At 34.7% G+C, this 12,431-nt stretch overlaps 1 long non-coding RNA gene across 1 annotated transcript in view; it reads right to left on the bottom strand.

Moving 5' to 3' along the window:
• Positions 1–496: 496 nt before the first annotated feature.
• The window catches only part of LOC109612228 (uncharacterized), a 54,286-nt gene continuing 42,351 nt past the window's right edge, over positions 497–12,431 (bottom strand). The window contains exon 4 of the long non-coding RNA XR_002194400.2: positions 497–618. This is a non-coding gene — a long non-coding RNA (uncharacterized LOC109612228). The remainder of the gene's footprint in view (positions 619–12,431) is intronic.

The following is a 12,431-nucleotide window of genomic DNA, read 5'->3' as shown; positions in this document are numbered from 1 at the left end:
ATCGGCCGAGAATATCGCTGCCGTACGAGTCAGTGTAGAAAGGTCCCCAAGAACATCCCAAAAACGCCGTTCTCAGCAGTTGGGCATGGCTCGGTCCACTTTACAACGGATTATTCGCATTGATTTGCATTTGTTCCCGTACAAAATTCAATTGACGCAAAGAATGTTGCCTGCGGACAAGCCTCGTCGATTGGAATGGGCCCAAAGGGTCCAAAGGTCCGTCGAATATGGGCAACCCTGTATAGAACCAATCTGGAAAAATAAATTTTTGGAAATATTAAATTGGAAACTATAGTTTGATGTCGAATATTTACCTTTCTTTTGGTTAATGTATGTCTTATATACAAGATTCAGTGCCTTCACAATTTCAGTTCAAGAGAAGAAACATTACTTTAAGGGCTCTAGTAATTCAAAATAGAATATTAGGAACCCTGAAAACCTCGCTAAATTTCAAGAAGCCTCAATATTTAATATGACGACTAAAAATATTTATCCAAATAGTATGTGTCTCTGCTGTAGTGGTCCAGATGAAGAAAAAATCTCCGCAATACATCAACACGAAGAGGTGTTGGGTTTAATACCCTGGTAAGGAAGACTGATGCTTTCACATATTTAACTCTGTAAAAAAGAAAACTTTTATAAAATAAGATATCAAATTTAAGAGTCAAGCTAAGTATACGCAGAATCTTATAAAATACAGTTTCAATTTTAGAATGTATCTTAAGCAGTTTTAAGCCTTTTACAGAGAAAGGAAAATTCTATTTTCCCTTTTTAATGTTTCCCCCTAGTAACCTGCCCTCTGAATGGTACTTCTGCTACCCAACACAGAATATATGATCTGGAGGAAATTGTTAAATGTGATTTCTGCACATTCCTGAAGTTTGCTTAGGTATGTGAAGTTTCGAATCGATTTAAAACGCTTCATTGAATATCAAAGCAATTGCATTCGAATATCTGTTGCACTGCCAACAAAGAGTAAAATCCTCCTTTGTTTTATGTGCCACACAACACACTCACACCAACACACACATATTCCCTTTACATTGGGAAAAGCTCGTTTACTACTTAAACAGAACTTTAAAAAAGACATTGCTTCTTTTTTTTTTTGTTACTTCCTCGCATTCGTTCCATATGCTAAAAGGCATTGTTGATGTTGACGACATGGATACGCATGCACATTCAGGCTACGACATTTGTATGTGCCACCACCAGACAGCCATTTGGTTATAACTTGACTTTAAGTACTTCCTGTTCCTGCTGCTGATATGGCTGTCTGTTGTGGAGAAACAATTGTTTCACATGTGTGTGTGTATGTATGCGAGTGAGTGAAAGTGTATGTGTGTGTGTGTTTTGAATCTATTCCTGGCATTTGTGGCACACAGGGTATACGAATGTCTCTTTTCGGAACGATGGCTACAACCAATGACTCCAACAAACAGCAACTCGCACAAATATGCGCGCATTGATGTTTATTCAACTTCGATTTCGATAATAAATTTTAGATTTACATTTGCCTTTGCATTGCCATTGAACTGATAAGGGTCTGAAAAAGGGTAGTGGATTTCATGTCGATTGTAAGCACAAACAAAACAACACACCCAGTTTTCTTTACGTATTCAAATATGTACATGTATTAGATTCGAAGTTGAAAATTTAGAGTTTTTTAAGAAATTTCAAGAGCACTTTGGTTGTTACTTGAATATTTCCAAAAATTATGAAGGCTACGTTAACCGGAGTAGTTACCTCCATTAGCGAATGGCTCCACAAAGTTATTTCAGACTTTTTTCGTTTTTGAAAAATAGTCAGGCTTAATCCCATTAATGTTGTTTTTATAAAAAATAACGTTTGTTTATAAGTGGAGAAAGATGGTAAGAAAGAAGGGGGTAAGGCTCTTTCCGAAACCTAGGTATTCTCTGACTTACCCTCTTGATAAGCATTACCATCTTTCTCCGCTAATAAATAAACGTTGTTTTTATAAGTGAAACAATAATGGGATTAAGCCTGACAATTTTACAAAAACAAAATACTACTGTTTCCCGAACAAGCATGCCAACACTGTTCTGTTATTTTAGACTAATACCAATAACTATTCCCGAAAGTCACTCCCTTTGGGCTGATGTTAGCCATTATTTGCACAATAAACCTAAGAGAGATATATCAAAATCTTAGTCGTTCTCGATAAAATTTGGCAAAATATTTCCGAGCTCTATAAGATATCTGGTACCAAATATTATTATTGTCAAATGCATATTACGAATGTGAGGGACTTCAACACCAAATCAGATGAAACATATATATGGGAGCTAAAGCTATATCTGAACTGATTTGATGTATTTACATCTAGACTGAATTCGGTCGGATGTGCCAAAATTCAGGTCATTTTAACCGATGTTGGCCATTTGGTGCACAATTAACCCGAAATCGGTTGAAGGTATATATGGGAGCTATATCCAAATCTGAACCGTTCTCGATAACATTTGCAGAGGTGTTTCTGCGATATATCTGACATTTGGTACCAAATATCATTGTTGTGGAGTGCATATTACGCATGTGAGGGAGTTAAAACCCGAAATCGGATAAAACATATATATGGGAGCTATAGCTATATCTACACCGATTTTGATGTACTTGCCTCTAGACTGAATTAGGTCAGATGTACTAAAATTCGATCTAGGGGTGTCCGTCCGTGTAGCTCACGAAGGGAGTATCCGATTTAGTTCAAACTTGGAAAATCGTAATGTTATTATTAAACTTACATCGAGTTAGGAGATGGGCAATATAGGTCCACTCCTTCTGGTACCTTCCGCCAAAAAAATTCGAAAATTTCAAAAAAATATTTTACTGTACAAAAAGAGAAAGGATAATCCGATTTTTTGCAATTTTTGATAAACCCAAGCTCTGGTGTGAAGATGGAATATATCTGTCCCCTCTTCTGGTGCCAATGGGTCCAATTTTTGAATATACATGAAGCTTCTAAAAAGCGAAATTAACACTCGATTCCATTCAGACTTGGCACATCTCAATATTTCTATCAACACACATGATCTGTTATAACGATGGTACCTCCGCCGCATAGAATTCAACATTTTGAGAAACACACGGAGAAAAAATCGAAATAAACTCTCTTCAAATTTCACAGACACAAACATTCTAGCAATCACAAGATATTTTGGGAAGATGATATATATCAGCGAACAAAAGGTCACAGTTTTCAATACTTTTGTCTTTAATAACTTGCGAAACAACTCAGCGATTCTTTACATCTAAGTATTTCTCTCAACCACAAAGCTGAGATTAATATGGAATTTATGATTTCGCATAAAATTGGATATAAATTTTCGATTTTCTTGTAATTTTGTCCATACCAATATTTTTATCTGTATTAGATGAAGTATGAAAATAGAATAATTCGTTCGACTACATGTGGTACCTCACGCACATTTTAACATATTCTAAAAATTATCACATATCTCATAAAGAAGTAAAGGAATTAGTCGATATATTCCAAACCTGCCTTGTCGCAATTTTTTTTAATATTTATTTAGGTCCGATACGAAATGGACAATATTTGCCTATTGCTTCGGAACATACTCAACAATTTGAATAATCATAAAAGAAGTCACCCTCAGAACTAAGGATATACATCTTTCTGCTAATCATATGGACAGTGAAGGGTGAGTTTAATTGGAAATCAGAAGATTACGAACTCAATACAACAGAGACATGTCAAAAGGCATGCAAAATCTGTACGGGCAATTGAAACATTGACATGGGCGGGTCTTGAAAACAGAACGACTTCGATTCGCTTTCTGGATTGTCGTTCCCCCTTAACTTCATCTCATGGTTTTCATGGGCTATTGTTCGTTGTGATACAGCGTCTCCTGTTTTTTTTTTATTAAGAGAATATTCTTCATATAGAGAAGCCTAAAGGAATAAACTGAAGTTGCCGCGATGAACCGACAGAGGAGATCCGCTTCGTGGTTCGCCAAGAGAAATTTAAACTTCATATGTTCTTTCAACTGGGTTTTTTTCTACACAACTCGAAGTTGTAGTTGGTTGATACGATACGAAATTACAATATTGGCACATTCCTTCGGATCAGCAATTTGAATAATCATAACACAACCAAATTATATTTAATATCGGGCCACTCCTTCTGATACCCCAAGACGGGAAAAAATATTCAAAAATTATGACTCTTATAAAAAGTGAAATAACCATCCAATTCTCTTCAAATTTCACATCACATAATTTTGCTGGTGTGAAGATTGAATATACCCGCCCATCAGAATGCAACTAAAAATATTTATTTAAATAAAGGAATATCGCCTCAAGGTATGCATCGGCACAGTCGACTGATACCTTTTAGGTCGTTACTAATTTAAAAAAAAAAAAGCATTTTGTAAATTTTAGCAATATGACAATTTTTGGGAAACATACCAGGATCAGCTTCGTAATAGCTTTAAGTTTGGTAGATATATAAGAAATAATTATTCAAAACAATCATTAATTGGAGGTCACAATAATTCAAACAAACACATACATATTGTATTGGAAATAAAATCAACGGGCAATCCTTTCCCAAATTTATACACGTGCACTTGAATCAATTGCACGACAAATGTTTCGATTAAATTTGAAGACCATATAATGTAATACACTCCCGTTATAACACTTTAACCCCTCTCCACCCCTACCAAACAAAGGTATGCGTGTAAATAAGCTTGTATTATAGCCGCTATCGGTGTGCGTATGCAAACATGCAAGATAGTAGTGGTAGAAGTAAATGGTTGTTGTAATTTATTTCAAGCATCGACTTGTTTACCCCATTACATTATTTTGTGGCAGTAATGAAGCGTGTCAACATTCCGACATGTCGATAATCGGTTTTCATTACGATTTGTGTGATATAATGCAACACGCACGAACATGCAAACATTTAGAGTTTCATTCACATAAACCTAAACATTTGTTGATAAACAGATAAGACTAGAACACTCCCCCTGTTCATATCTTCCTTTGTCCTTTTCAAGTGTTGTACGATTTGAAAATATTTGTTTGATTTGATGTTAAATTAGATTCGTAGAATAAATAATTTGAGACAATGACATTCATTCATTTCTCACAAAGTGGGGGAATGTAGGTCAACAGAGGGAAGGGCTTGGTTGAAAGGATTGCCTGTTTAAGGCGCATTTTGATACCCTTAGGTAGCTAAGGGAAACTTGTTTAAAATAAAATGTAAATGTACGAAAATAGAAACAATAAAGCAAAAGGGGAGACAGTAGCGATAGCGACCATGAACTACGACTTGTTTGAGATTGATAAATGCGACTTGAAAAGAAAACACTGTGATAAGTTTGCAGAGATGTTTTCCATTTTTTTTTTTTTTTTATTTATTCTCCATCACATAATTAAATGAAAACTAAAGTTCAAATTATTCGCATTTCTATTGTCTCTAAGGAAATCGAAAGAATCGTTTAAAAAATCCCTCAGCCATATGGCAAAAGAGAGTATACATGATTTGATATGGCCAAAACGTTCCTCATCGAAGTAACGATTTTAGATCCTGGTGGCTGGTGCGTACGAAAACTCTCGAACGTTTGGCCCAAACTTGGTACATCGTAATATTTCCATCAAAACTTAGATCGAGTTTGGAGATGGGCAATATCGGTCCAATCCTTCTGGTATCTCCCTACAAGAGGTCGAAATTTTCAAAAAAAAAAAACAAATATGTTTTACTGTACAGAAAGAGAAACGATGATCGGATTTTGCTCCAACTTTGGAAGATTCTAATATTTGCATCAGTGCTGGGTCAGGTTCGAAAATGGACAATATCGGTACACTTCATTAAGTACCTACAAAATGTGATGTAAGATTCCGATTGTGTAATTTGACACACATCACAATATTTTTAATAATCCAAAGTCTGGTGTGAAGATGGGAATACAAAGGGTCAACATTGTGAATCTCCGTGAAGCTCATAAAACGCGAAGTTAATATCTCATTCCATTCAGACTTGGATTGTTAAAAATATGGTAGAGATCGGACCATTTCTTCAGGTATATTTTTGAAAAAATCAAAACGATCATAAAATCCCAAAAAGAATCATGTTTCACGCATCCCATTATTTCTACTTACACAAGATCTGATGTGAAGATGGGATATATCGATTTACTCCTTCTGGAACCTCCCTCACAAATGGTCAACATTTTTAATAACTTTAATTCTTAAAAATGTGATGTTAAATTACGCACATTAATGTGAAGATTAGGTGTGAAGATGGAATATATGGGTCCATTACTACTGGTACCTCACCCAAAAAGGTCAAAGTTTTGAATAACTAAAACGAAATAAGCATCCGGTTTTCTTCATATTTCAAACATCCTATTATTTCTACTAAAACAAGATCTGTTGTGAAGATGGAATAAATCGGCCCACTTCAGCTGGTATCACCCCCCAAGGGTTAAAATTTTGAATATCCTGAAGCTCAAAATTAACAGCCGATTACATTCAGACTTGGAACATATCAATATTTCTCTCAAAACAAGGTCTATTATAAAGATTTCCTCCACAAAGGGTCGATGTTTTGAATAACCAAAACGACTATAAAATTCTAAATAAACATCCGGTTCTGTTCATATTTCACACATCCCATTATTTCTATTAATACAAGTTCTGCTGTGAAGATGGGATATATCGGTCCAATCCTTCTGGTAACTCCCCCACAACGGGTCAAAATTTTGAATATTCATGAAGGTCATAAAACACGAAATTAACATCCGATCCAATTAGACTTGGAACATCTTTCCATCCATAAGAGATCTGTATAAAGATGGTAGAGATAGGACCTTTCCTTATGGTACCTCCCTCACAAAGTCTCAAAATTTTGAATAAACAAAACGATTAAAACACCGAAATTACCTCCGATTCGCTTTATATTTCACACATCTCATTATTTCTGCTAACACAAGATCTGCTGTGAAGATTGGATATATTGGTCCACTCCTTCTGGTACATCCCCACAAAGGGTCAAAATTTTGAATATCTATGAAACTCATAAAACGCGAAATAAACATCCGATCCCATTTAGACTTTGCACATCTCAACATTTTCATCAACAAAAGTTCTGTTATAAAGATGGTATAGATCGGACCATTTCTTCAGGTACCTCGCCCACATAGTGTTCAAGATTTTGAAAAAAAGCTCAAGATCTGTTGTGAATATGATATATATCTGTGGACCCCTTCATGTACCTCACCCACAAAGGTTCAGAATTTTTAATACTTTAATCTGTAATAACTTGCGAAAAAGGTCAGCGATTCGTTACAATTTGCTATATCTCAATATTTCTTTCAACCAGAAAACTGAGATGAATATGGAATTTATCGGAATTTATGATTTCGCTTAAAATTGGATATAAATGTTTGATTTTTTTGTAATTTTTCCCATATCAATATTTTCATCTTTTTTGTATTATGTCAGGGGCAAAAATGGAAATATCGGTACACTCTATCATGTACCTTGCACACAAAGGTCCAAAATTTTGAATAATTATAACTCTCATAAAATGCAAAATAGGCATACGATTCTCCTCAAATGTCGCATATTCCAATATTTTTACTAACACAAGATATGCTGCGAAGATAAAAGATATAGATCCTCTCCTGGTACTTCCCCCACAAAGATGAATATGGAGATGAATAAGGAATTTATCGGAATTTATGATTTCGCTTAAAATTGGATATAAATGTTCGATTTTCTTGTAATTTTGTCCATACCAATATTTTTTCCGCATTAGATAAAGCATGAGAAATGAGTAATAGTTCTGTCGAAGGTACGTCACTCACATTTTAACATTTTCTAAAAATTATCATATATCTCATATAATGTGAAGGAAGTAACCAATATAGTTCAAACCTGGCCCATCGCAATATTTATAACATATTAATGTTGGACCGATACGAAATGGGCAATATCGGTCCATTCCTTGGGATCCTACTCCACAGAGGTACAAACATTTCAATAATCATGATAGAAGTCAAAAAATATTTAAGTAATCGAATATTGGCTGAGGGTATACATCTGTTGGCAAAACCGACTTTTCCAATATAACAACTATAACAATCGAATGACATGACATGCAAAAATGTGTTTAAGTTGATTGATTTGGAATTCGTTACCACATGCAATTTTTTATTAGAAATTCATATATAATTAATGTGTGTTTTTCAAGGACCAATGATTTTACGGCCTTCATATCTTTTACGGTAGAAGATTGCAATATGACGATTTGAGATTTGAGTTATCAACAAATCAAAATTAATTGAATTTATATGACGATATTCTGACCAATTTAACTATCTCCAATTAACATTTTAATGAATTCCTTTTTTTTATTGTCAACATGCCATAAAAACAAAGCTGTCATTCATCAAAGTTAATTCGGCACTGATTGTAGTCTAAAACATTTAAATCTTCAGCCATCCAATCATACAACTCTATCTATGATGCAATACAAGCATACGAGTATATCTACATAAGCTTACGAGTATATCATCAAATGTTTTATTCCCTTTCTTCCTTATTCACATGGATTTTGATTTTGTGTTCGAGTGCTGCTAAATATTACTCTGCCATCATCAGAAAAATGTTATCCTTCCGTTTCAGTTTCAGTTTCTTTTTTTTTTTTTTTTCATTTACACTCAACACCCAACAAAAATTTATACATTTGTGATTCGCCGTATCCATTCAATTCAATTTACGCGTTAAATTTGATGCGGATGATTTCAGTGCTCAGAACACCAAACCAGACCAGACCAGACCAGGAACACCACCAAGCAATTCAATGGAAAATTCAATGCAAATTTAACAAAGCCAAAAAATGGAATGGAAAGCAAGAAAAAAACTGAAAACTTTACATAAAATCTAGCCATGAATAGAAATGAAACTTAAATCCAAATCGATTTGCCATGGAAAAAATACAACAGACCAGAACATCAATTGAGAGGGAGAGATATCGAAAAGAAATCCCATAGAAATATGAATCTGTTTATTGTATCTAAAATATTTGTGTTGTAACTATTGCTAAAGATGAATTCGTGTGGAAATAGTTAACTTGAATTAGAGAATACTTCGATCTGACATTGTGGATTTCCCAAAAAAAGGAAGTTACGGAATCTACTGATATCAACGATAAAAGAAAAATAACACGAATAAGCAGAACTGAAAAAAAAACAGCAGAATCTCAAAAATAAATCATTCCAAAAACTAATTAAGTGCATTCTTATTGTTAAAAGAAAACAGATATTGAAAAGGTTAAAAAGTATCAGTCAGTTTTGCTGACAGCTATATATCCTCAGCCTATGTTAGTATATGAAACTATTGTATAAAATGTTGACCCTATATGGAGGAGATTCCAAAGGAATGAACCGATATTATCCACTTTTCTCTTTCTCATTTTGGGGGAGTTACGAGAAGAATTTTTGATTGAGAACCTCTCCACCATTTGAAACAAATTTGGCAATTTTCAAAAAAAAAATAAAATCCGTTGAAAATTCTGTTAAAATCTTAAAAATACCGAATGAAGCCGTATATTAATGTCTATATGACGACGTGGACCTGCATGTAGCTAAAATCATCAAAATACCGAATAAAAGGACCATTGTACCATTATATGGTGGATATACAATAACGTGGTCCTACGCAGAAAATTTTCTGTCATAGGCTGTAGTATGCCTTACGAACTTTAAATACCAAATTTGAAACAATTCCGGTCAATAATATCGCTAAAATCATCAAAATACCGAATATCGGGAGGTACCATTATATGAAGGATGTACAATAACGTGGTCCCATGAAGAAAATTTTCTGTCATAGGCTGTAGTATCCATTACGAACTTCAAATACCAAACAATTTCGCTGAATAATGCCGCTTAAATCACCAAAATACCAAAAATAGGGAGGAACCATTTTATGGAGACTATACCAAAATGTGGACCTACATGACCCATTTTCAATACCAAAAGTCCTGCACACATCATATACATTTGAGTAAAATTGAGCGTTCGGAAGCTAGAGCGACTTCCACAGACGGACGCACATCGCTAAATCGACATAGAATTTTAATCAAGAATATATACTTTGTGGGGTCTAAAATGTAGATTTCGCGGTGTTACAAACGGAATGACAAAGGTACAAGAAGGAGTGGTCCGATATATTCCATCTTCACACCCGATATTGTGTTGTCAAGAATGTTGCGATGCGTGAAACTCGAATAGAATAAGATGCTCATTTCGCGTTTAATGCGTATCATGATTATTCAAAATGTCGACCCTTTGTGGGGGAGGTACTTGATAGAGTGGACCGATATATTCAATCTTCACACCAGGTCTTGTGTTGATAGAAATATTGGGATGTGCGAAATTTTATAAGAGTTATATTAATTTCAAATTTTAGTTCTTTGAGTGGGAGGTACTTGATAAAGTGGGCCGATTTTGTTAATTTTTGCACTTGACCCAGCACTGACAGAAATTTGGGATTTGCAGAGTTTGGACAAAATCGAATGATCCTTTCTCTTTTTATAATGTAAATTAATTTCTATTACAATTTTGACCTTTTACCAAAGGGAGTAGTAAGCCACCCCCCCCCCCCCCCCCCCCCCAAAAAAAAAAAAATCAGAATTGTAATATAAATTAATTTACATTGTCGATCTTGACAATAATATTACGATGTACCAAGTTTTGACAACACGTTTTTACTTGCGAGTAAAACCTACTCCGGGGGGAGTGCGAGATTTACACCAAGTTTAATCTCCATTCTTTTGTCTTATGACGGAGCCCGTGCGAGTCACTTCTCTTTGAGTGGGTATCGAAATACTAGAATTAGAGCTGTGGGGACTCCCTTTAACTCTTCAATGTTGACCTTTTCAGCTCGTCTATGGGATGTAGATAGACTCATCTAATAAAAAATAAACCAGTAAAAAAATAATCGAGCGCACCTGTAAAGAGATTCCCTTCAGCTGATATGGGGTTTCTTTCTGCAGTTCTGCTATTTACACTCTCTTAAACTCGTCTATAACACTTTCCGCTCCCAACTTGTTTGTGGGAGTCCCCTTCAACTTGAGTATAGATGCACTATTATAACCCTCCACCATTGTGCTCGTGTCTCGGAGGAAACTACCTTTACCTCATGCCATTGGAGGAGAGGGGAGTGCCTTTAGCTCATGTCTCTGGAGGAGACTTCTTTAAGTTCGTGCCTATGGAAGAGACTCTCTTCCGATTGTATCTATGGAGGAGATTCCTCCTCCCAACATCCTCGAAAAAATATAAATCTGAAAGATTCTATACATGGAAGCTCCTCCGAAATATGGAAATACATTGAAATTCACTGCAGGTGGTGTTCGACTTAATAACCAAAATATTTTATATAAAGTCAACATATTGATACAACATATTGAGAACCCACAACTCTTGTTGTCGGTTTTGATCTACAAACCGACTACAACGAACAATGACAATTTAAGAAATGTAGCAAAGTTTTTTAGTTTTATTTAACAAGAATGGTATATGTAAAATTTACACATTTCCCTTTTTTTTTTTTGAGACTCAGAATATTTCTTTCTTTTTGATTTAGAATAGAGGCGCCTAACACGATCAGGCAAAAACGTTCATATATTTTAATAGATATATTTCGAACATAATTTTCATTCATTTTAGAGTTTAATTTTCGCTCGAGAAATTTGATGTTGAAGTTTGTATTTGATGTCTTAAATGATGCCTTATAGGAGAATTCTGCATAAACACAAAAATCCCAAAAAGTGTTTAATATTTATGAATTTCTGGCGTTTATTTAACATTCTGGGACGAATGGTATAATTTAGGTCACTACTTTCATAATCTACAGAATTTTCCCGAATCATAGGAAAAGATTGAATTTTGTTGCTTATCTTCCATCATAAATTTATTTAAACTTGGATGGCCAAAACTGTCTCCTATCGATACTCAGAGTCATATGTCAGATATTCGTACGCCGCGTATCTTTTATTCTTTCTTTTAATTCTTCTCTCTACCTCTCGTAAAATGTTCCCACCAGCAATAAAAAAGAAAATATTCAATTGTATTTTTTGTGTGTCATCTTCGCAAATTAAACGACATTTATTTTTGTGGCATTTGTGGTTTCTGCTGTAAAGGGCTTTTGGCATTATTATTATCCGCGGCCATAAAACGAGCAGTCAACTTAGCGGAATGGTCTTTGTGGCAAATGAGATGAAGGAAGGATTACATTTGTTAAGTGGGAAGTTAAATCTTGGCGGTATTTTCTTTTTTTTTTTAATTGCCTATATCTGCTTATGGCAATTTTCCAGTTTAATCGATGGTCTCATTAAAATGGTAATGGGAAATAAAGAAAAACTCTTTTTACAGAGGAAAAAAATG

The sequence above is a fragment of the Musca domestica genome, unplaced genomic scaffold (assembly GCF_030504385.1).
Source record: "Musca domestica strain aabys unplaced genomic scaffold, Musca_domestica.polishedcontigs.V.1.1 174, whole genome shotgun sequence".
Classification (NCBI taxonomy): Eukaryota; Metazoa; Arthropoda; class Insecta; order Diptera; family Muscidae; genus Musca; species Musca domestica.
Note: the sequence above shows the minus strand (reverse complement) of the source record. Positions and strands in the feature narration are given on the sequence as shown.